The sequence below is a fragment of the Etheostoma spectabile genome, chromosome 2 (assembly GCF_008692095.1).
Source record: "Etheostoma spectabile isolate EspeVRDwgs_2016 chromosome 2, UIUC_Espe_1.0, whole genome shotgun sequence".
Lineage (NCBI taxonomy): Eukaryota > Metazoa > Chordata > Actinopteri > Perciformes > Percidae > Etheostoma > Etheostoma spectabile.
This window is the reverse complement of record NC_045734.1, coordinates 5,579,562-5,589,353: the sequence shown is the minus strand read 5'-3', so window position 1 is coordinate 5,589,353 and position 9,792 is coordinate 5,579,562.

Sequence of the window (9,792 nt, the reverse complement as noted above, 5' to 3'; positions counted from 1 at the left end):
ATATTGCAATATGTTTAAAATCGCAATAATTTCATATTGTGATGATATGGTATCGTGAGGTTTCCAGTGCTTCCCACCCCTACAAACTATGCATTTAAGGGATAGGTTAATTTTTTTAAATTTCAAGACAGTGCTAAAACGATACTCACATGCCCATGTGTAGAATGAAAGTTTTTGGTCACTGTGAAAATCCCTTGTCTCTACACTGGCCGTTACGAGACCTTATCTAATGTCATTGATTCCAATGTAACTGATATATAACAGACTTTGTATGATGTGAAAATATGCTCCAACTTCAGCAGATATGAGGCTTCAGAGATAAATTAAGGGGATGTTCCAAAGTTATGGTGCTTTTGGTACCTAATTCCATCTTTGTGTTTCCCCTGGGCAGTGTTTACTTTGAGGGGTGCAGCATGGAGACAGCAAAAAGAAAAGGGAATTTGGCACAACATTTTTTGTAAATGTGATAAAGATCACCTTTGGTTGTCTAACTCAAATGTTTGAAGCCCCACACTTAAGGACACAGTTGTACACTAAACAAGGACTGTGGATTTTGTCCCCCATTAATTAGATTGGAGTGACGGTTCCAAAGAAACATGAACCTAATGAGATACCACAAAACTGTTCCAAGACTGATGGCGGATCCAGCTGTGCAGCTGTCATCCTCAACCAATTCTGCTTAAGATCTCACTTGAAAGATGGATGCTTCTTTTCCTTAACTAATGAATAAAGTAAAAGGAGATAAATGAGAAGACATTTGGAGAAATTGGCATTTGGAGGAACTGGATCAAACAAACCATCCACAACTTTCTAAAGCTTATACTAAAATGTAAATTAGCACAAACTCTGCTGCTAGCTTAGAAACATACTGTATAAAAACACAATGACCCAATGCGTGAATTAAGAGTTAAGCATAGCCGTTTTGCGCTGTCTGTGTCATTGATTTCCTATGGGGAGAGCAGATTTGGGCTCAAAGTTTAAATTATTTCAACTTTGACGTAGTTGGGACGGCCTCTAGCTCACCCAGTGAGAGTGTGCGCCCCATGTAGGCTGAGTCCTGCAGCATCCCGGGTTCAAATCCGACCTGCAGCCCTTTGCTGTGTGTCATTCCCTCTCTTTCGCGCCCCCTTTCCTGTCTATCCACTGTTGCTGTGAAATAAAGGGAAAAGCCCCAAAAATAATCTTAAATAAAAACAAACTTTGACCTGCTGACCTTTTGAAAGTGCAACCGATAAGATAACAGCTCTCGTCAAAATGGCATCGTTGCCACCCTTGATGAGGAATACCTGCGTTGCGCTTTGCTCTCTGTGCTTTGCTCTGCACCTTACCTAGTGGTGCGCAGAGAGCAAATTGCTTATCATGTGTCGGCGGCTTTACAGTATAGCTCAAGCACTCATCAGGCAGTTCACATGGCACAACATCAGTCTTTATGGCACCGTTACGGTCTTTAGCTTTCAATATTTAAATAGTGTTCTACAAAGGGTGTGAGATATAATGTATATACATATGTTCCCACAGATTTGTATGCACGTGTCAGAGTTGTGTGCTGTAGAAGGCTGTGTCTATAATTAATATGACCTTTAACTACTAATTACACCAGCATTCATCCATCACAGTATGTAGGCCTACTTGTGTATTCAAGAGCACTTCATCAGCAGGAATCCATGACAAAAGTAATTACAAATTACCCATATGTGTCATGTTGAGACTTGAGCAGCTCACGTTGTGTTCTTCTTCCTGCTACACATTCAGACCCATGGGGATAAAGATTCCTTTCTTACCAGAGAGACAAATGTGTAACCGTAGTACATTGTCTGACTTAAAGGCACAACCAGATATACAGCTGACTGCATGTAAAGTGCAACACAGCTGCAGTTCTTTTCAGACAGCAGAAACCACAAAAGAATATCTGGCTGCAGGTTTTTTGGGAACACTATGCACCATATTCCACACTTAGTGATGCCCTTTGTGAAATATTGGAAAAACAGGATGCACTGCAACACTAATGATAGGACAGATGCAGGACAGATGTATGATTAGGCACGATGGCTACTGTCACAGGGGATAAAATCACGAGCATGTCTCATAAGTTAGGAACTGTCCCGCTAATACAGAGCCCGAACAGGTGCAGTAATTAACATTTTAGCATCTCACAATACCATCATACACATACACTTTGAAAGGATCAATGCTAGTGACTCCATAAAAACTTAGCAAGGTGCTGCAAGTTCTGGCTTTCAACCCTCAACATTGACTTTTTTTCTTCTTCTTTGTTTTCAACACAGCTCCTGGCAGGAGTTGGATCTGCCAATCAGCATGCTTGAGAAGAATCTAGCTTTATGTGTAACTCAACACCCAAAGGACCACAATGGGCTTTATTGTATTTTTTTTCCCATTTGACAAATGTACAATGACATAATATCTTTTTGTTTTTTCTTTTCATTTATTACACACGTCATGATTGTATCACTAAACACAATTTCAGAAGGTCAATGATACAATGATCGTATGTAGGCCATGTGAAATGGGGAACCCCAAAGCTAATAAAAGGTTTTTTTTCTGCTATGGCTCTGTATATTAGTTGAATAAATGGATCAATCAATCAATCAATCACTCAATCAAAGCCTAATTCCAGTTTAATACAGTGTTACATGCATGAGCAGCAGAATTGGGTTCTGCATTTCAAGATGGCACCTCATTTATTGACCATGATCCAACCTGTGGACGTTGCTCATGGAGCCCATATGCCAAACTTGCCTAAACAGGCTTTCTCACGATTCTGTAATTTTGGGCCCATGCAGCATACACGCTAGAACCCAACCCAGCCAAGCCGGTTGAGAGCCAACGGGTATGAGCCTTCTGACTTCCTGTTGGCTCTACGCACACATGAATGGTATAAAATCATTCACTCTAGTAGATTTCCCAAATTGAATGGACTGAATGGATTCAATTCTGATAAAACAAGAAGTCATGTCGGGGAGTTTTGTGACGCAACAATTCTCCATGTTCCTATACCCAGTGCAGCTACTACGCCAAAACACAGCCCAGTGCTGCAAGTGCACAAAACCCTCACTGGCTCAAAAATAATTTTCTTATACACAATCCTAATAAAAGCATTGGCTGTAAAATGAATACATTTTTTTTCTGAGCATCACTAACACCCTAAAATAACTCTTTGGTTGAAAGTAAAATTGGAAATAGAAATGCTGTATGACTTAATTACTTTTTCATACCCTTCATTTGTGTAAGGAGCCGGTAGGAGGTCAGTTGGCCCTGCCAGAAACAGACTAATGCCCAATGCGCACACAGCATACACCAAGAACATACAGTTATCCAGGTCTCTTACCGCATTTTCACACCTATGGTTTGTTTGCTCTGGTCCAAATCAGTTGATGAGTTTGTAAACTTGGAGCGATATCCCCTTGGTTTGGTTTCACACACAGAAAAATCCAAGCACATTACAGTGAACATGTGTTTTACAGTACTGTGAATAAAATTGATCACATCCAAAGTTCTACAACACACTGGACATTGGTTTAGCCCAGAAAACCTGTTTGAAATCTGTTCAGCCATTCGTCCTCAGTGGCTTATTTAGATAGTCACTACAGATATGACTGTATTATTTTTACCATGTGTACCAAGTATGACTACTGTGTGAGGATGCTGCGTGTGCGTGTGTAGTTGGCTATGTGTGGTGAATTTGGCCTGCTGCATTACTAATTTGTGCCACTGTATGAAAGCTGCAGAAAATGATTGCAAAAACTTGGCTTGTTGGCTGGCATTTGAAATATGTGCGCTGGGCTAATCAGAGTTTTATGGTGCTGTTGTATCGGCAACTTTACTGCATAAAAAACAAAAAAATCGATCTCTCTATCCCTCTCGTTCGCTTGCTTAGTAGCTTAAACCGCGGCGGATGTGGGTGCGTGTCTGTGGGCGCGTGTAGGCTATGTGTGTCAAGGGAAACTCTAAATTTTAGAGCACCCTAACTGAATTGTCGAGCAATGCCATAGCACCAGCAAAGGAAAATCCCTTACACTGCCACTGTCTCCATGGTCAAACCAGCTCATTTAATAATAAAAAAATTACAAAAAATTACAAAAAATAAAATAAAAATTGGACAATGTTTTGAGAGCAACTTGAGTAAGTCTGCTCTGGTCACCAAGACTTGGCTCTACTGTGCCGGTGTCTGTCTCCAACTTTACCAGTGGCTGGCTTGACCCTAGAAATGTGAGTGATGGCGAGCTTGACTTTTGTCTATTTCTGTAGGTGAAGAATTGCAAGCCGCTCAGCTCAGACTTGCGGAGTATATAGTTGGTGCGGTTCGAGGTTGGATCATGTTTTCACCGCAAAGGAACCACACCAGTTTAATTGAAAGCGTACTGAGACTGCCTCCTAAAGCAGGTCTCGGTGCGCTTGTTTGGTGCGCACCCGAGTGCGATTGCTGCATTCACACCTGCCCAAACGAACCACACCAAGGGGGAAAACCAACTCTAGTAACATTCAACCAAACTAAATAAAGCAGGTGTAAAAGCGTCCTTAATATGTACATGGTCACAAGGTGTGTTAACTCATGTTGTCGTGTTTTTCATTAATGGGTTAAATGCTGATAAGATAAATCAACTGATTAGTTACAGAAAAGTAATGAGTAGCAATAATGATAACTGATTTTAGCTTTTCAGATGTGAGGATATATTACATTATATTTTGTGGACACAGCTATTGATCAATTAATCCACAAAGTAAAATTATTAGTATTATAATTATCATCATCATCATCATCATCATCAATCAGTTGCAGTCCTATTTCACAAGACATGTTGTCTTGCTGGATCCCTTCACTGTTTGTGTCAGTTATGTGCTACTGCAAGCAGTGGCAGAAATCTGCCACAGTTGCAATTCTGTAGTTACAAAGACAGTGTGATATATGCTAAACTGTCAAGATACCCTTATGCCCCTTGAAACAAATTTCCGATGAGAGGTTTATTGGCAAGTTCCAGAAAGATGTACTGCAGACAGTAAGTTCAGTCCCTCCGTTTGTAAGAGGAATGGATGAAAGAGCACTGGAACAGAGGACTGAACTGAGACAGGGCGGGAGCAGAGAGAAGTTCATTCAGCTAATCAATAATTCCCAAGCGTTACATCATAATCTTTTCCACTCCATACATCTACCTTGATTGTCTCACAAACACTAAGGTTAATACACAGATGAGGGCCTCCCGGCAAACACACTCTTATGGATGCACGCACACACACATGCATACACAAGCCCGCAGGACTTTTTTTTCAGAGGTTGGATAACGTCTACTGCTCACAGGGTGCAGGAGTGAAAAACAGCAAATAAAGCAGTATCCAATGAAAATCTATCCATCTGGTTTCACACTGCTGAGGGATGGTGCAACAGAGGTGTTAATGTTCCATGTCACTCTCAGAGCTTCTCCATGGGAGTCAGGCATAAGAGGCACAGGCGGACAGTCATCAGTGTAGCTGGCTGAAACCCAGTCAATTCCAGACAGCCTCTCGGGGGAATACATTGTCGGAATTATTTATTATGGGAATTATTTGTTGTGGTTAAAAGGAAAAGGTCCACAGTAAAATACTGTAACAAAACCGCTTCTACTGACAGTCACTCACAAATTATTTACATTTTACTTACACAATAACGTCTATTTTGTTGACACCCAAATATTTCCAGATGGTAACTGAGAGATATTTAAATCCTGTTGCCAGAGTTTTAAAAGGTCACTATGTTAACTATAAACAAAAGGATTTAACAGGCAAAGAAAGTACAAAAACATAATACAAAAAGGGAGAGTAAGGATTCGCTGTCGAGCCTAAAGATCAAGGACTTTTGCGCTGATATTCAGCACTCACTCAGATAGAATAAGATTTTATATTTTAATAAATCCAATTTCCCCACCAACAATAGACCCAACAGATCATTATGCAACTTTGCTGTAAGACATGTTTTGTGAAGGATGGGTGCGTGTACATCACATACATGCTTTCTCTCATCTAGATCCTCACTTCCATTATCCTACTGTTGCTATTATCATTGCTCCTTGCACATGGATGTAAAAACCCAGCTGGATAAAAGTCCAGATAGGCTCCCCAAGGTTTGATGGAAGTAATTCAGAAGAGACCTATGTCAAAGTAAATATGGCAGGGTGAAAAACAATCAAAACGACAAAGATACATCACAATCTCCCAAACCTCCTGGAACGCAATACGTACCACAAAATACCTACATGTAAAACTAAATGTGGCTTATACAGTTTTAAGCCCCACTGGAGGCATGGCTCAGTCAGCCCACCACTTTGGTCCAGATTGAAATATCTCAGCAACAATTTCAAGGATCTCCATGATGTTTGTTTTTACAGACATTCGTGGTGCTCAGAGGATGAATCCTAATAACATTGGTAATCCTCTGACTTTTCCTCGAACACTACCCTGAGGTGCACATTGTGGTTTTTAGTGAAATGTCTCAACTATAGGGTGGATTGCCATGAAACAAGATTCATTGCAAAAACTTTACTAATCCCTTAACCTTTTATCTTGCACCACCATCAGGTTCAATTTTTATTTTTTTTTGTAATTTTTATTTGTTCTCACTGCTTTTAGTTTATAACTAAATACCTGCAAATATAAATGGCATTCCCATCAGCCTCAGCTGTACTTAGTCCTAATTAGCAAATGTTAGCATGCTATGACGCTACACTCAGATGGTGTAACCAACCATGTGTAATGCCAGCCAACAATGTAAGCATGCCTGCTTAACAACAGCATGTTAGCATTGTCATTAGCAGCATTTGGCTAAAAGCAAGTGAAGCCTCACCGAGCCAATAGCATGGCTTTAGACTCTTGTTACATGTATTGTGTACATGTTTTTGTTTTTTTTTACAAATAATGGTAGTATTTCTATAAACGTCTCAGCCAGCCTGGTATCACTGAATAGCATATAAGTCAATTTTGCAGTCATTTTACAGGCATTTTTTGCTTTTCACATGTTAATTCAGGACATTTAGTATGCTGATTTTTGTGGTGATGTAGCATAGAGAGAAACACTGTCCGAATATGGAGGAGGGATAAGTCAAACAAACACAGGAGTTTCCCCCAGGAGACTGCTGTTTACATGCCGTCTGAAAAAAAAGAAAAAGAAAACAAAAAGCGTTGACTTTTGAAGTTGACTACTTAACTTTAACTTTGGTGCGTAACTTAATGTAAATACATAACAAATGTACTTATTTTAACCCAAACCATGATCTTTTCTAAACCTGACCAAGTAGTTTGTTTGAAATCACAACGTTATCACAACATTAACGGCGTGTTTAAAACTAACGAGTTGGGAATAAGATCGGAGTGTTAAAAGACACGTGAAAAATGATTGACATGACAAGCAAATTTGTATGCCATGAGATTACGTTGTCTCAGCCGTGATTTAGTCCCCATAATAAACCAAAGGCTGTAGTGTGCACTTGTTAAAATAGTGCCAGCCAGGGTTTAGTCCAAGTATAACATCCATCTTCCTAAAAATATTAATGTTGTTGTTCACATAGAACTTATCTTATAAATTAGAAAGAGAGGGGGAGCTAAGCACAAGTGCAGGGGCATATTTGTTGCTGTACATTACTAAAACTATGATGGTAAAACCTAAACATCTTACTTCATCTGAAAAACTTGATTAGCTGCATATGAACCTGTAAAAACGCACAGATGCGTTAAACTGCATGGTCCATGGGTTTTATTCTATCTATCTAAGGTTGTGGCTGTTGGTTTGTCTGTTGCCATTAGCAACATATTTCATCCTGCCGCTAAAGACCAAAAGGCAATAATGCTTTCAGAGCTGTAAACATTTAACAACCCACGTGCTGAAACAATACTCCCATGGCCACTACACACACACACACACACACACACACACACACACACACACACACACACACACACACAAACAACACACACACACAAACACCCCAATGATTAAAGATGCAATTGATAAATGACTTGTTAATGTGAAATCACACGCATGTGGTCAGATGGGAAAACAGAGAGCCCCCCCCCCCACACACACACAAAAAACATTTAATTGCAGTATCTTCTTGTACATTTCTCATTGTGGGGTTGTATTTAATACTCTGACATTATTCCAATATTTCGATAAATGTGATTTGTATATTGTCAGTTAGCACACATGCTTCTGCATCTCCGCAATATATTTTTCTAGGGCGCTGTTGCTGCATTGAGGGCTTAGCGCTGCCCAGGATAGTTGGGATTGGTCCAAAGAAATACAGTGTTTTATTCTCCTAGCCCAGAATAGATAAGCCGTGTAGCCAGACTATATTCCACCCCAGACGCAGCGCAGTGGAGATAGGTTTACCAATGCGAGACTGTGCAGTGATGAACTGACTGCGAGAAAGCAACTATGGATGTAAACAATGCACGTTTTTATGCATCCGAGCAATGTGGACAGAGTGTTTACACATGGTACCCCACAACCCTAGCCTTGTAGTCACATCATTTAAGCATATATTGCCAACTAATTCATTTATCACAGAATTAAGCCCATCTTGAACTTCTGTATTGAGCATTTGACAGAGCGTATTGCACTTCACTTAACAAGGAGTACATCTGGTTCGTGCTTTAAGGGCCCTGAACACATGATTAAAAGCCGCACTTCTCACACACACACACACACACACACACACACACACACACACACACACACACACACACACACACACACACACACACACACACACACACACACACACACACACACACACACACACACACACACACACACACACACACACACACACACACCACACACACACACACACACACACACACACACACACACACACACACACACACTTTATAAAAACCGGCATGTAATTATAGTGAAATCAAAAGAGAGGGTGAGCCAGCTTGTGGTTAATGTCTCCAACAGTATACTGTGTGTTAGATGTCATTATTTTTAATCCGATATAGTTCACTTCTATTTATAATCAATAGGTATCAACTCTATCCCACTGTCAATTAGGGTTGACAGTGTGCAGAGGCCCACTACTGTCTATATATTCTATCAATACCAGTAATAGGGCCTTAAAGGCTTCCTGTCTGCTTGAGCTGCAACCAAGTGATGGTGTGTGTAGCTGTTTGTGTGTATTTGTGTGGCAGAGTCAGACTGTATGTGTGCGTGAGTTTGGTTTTGCTTGCAGGAATCAGGGATAACTGCACCAAGAATATAAATGAGTGCATTCCTTTTATGTGTGGGAGTGAATGGGTATGTGCATGTGATTGATTATGGCTGTGCATGTGGGTTTTTGTATAATCTTCCTTTCATCATGTGCAACTGTGACTTAATTAGCCATGCCATGCTCATCTCCAGCATGGCTGCGACCACAGTTCATCTCCTTTAGGAGGTCGACTGTAGGAAGTGTGTGTGTGTGTGTGTGTGTGTGTGTCCATTTTTTATTGTGTGTGGAGGGATTACCTTTTGGTTACAAGGTTTTCTTTACAATGTGTTCCAGTTCAAATGTAAAGATTACCATAGTTTCAGCGTTATTTGCATGACGGCGGGCTACAAAAAGCCAAACAACCCTAAACCGGCCCATCTAGACTCATTCATTTTAAACTGGCTCTGTCCACCCACACATTACTTACATGTAATGGGATAAGACCCCTGCCGGTCGGGCACCCAGATAGCTCAGTTGGTAGAGCTGGTGCCCATGTATAGAGGTTTACTCTTTGACGCAGCCGGCCCGGGTTAGAATCCAGCCTGCGGCCCTTTGC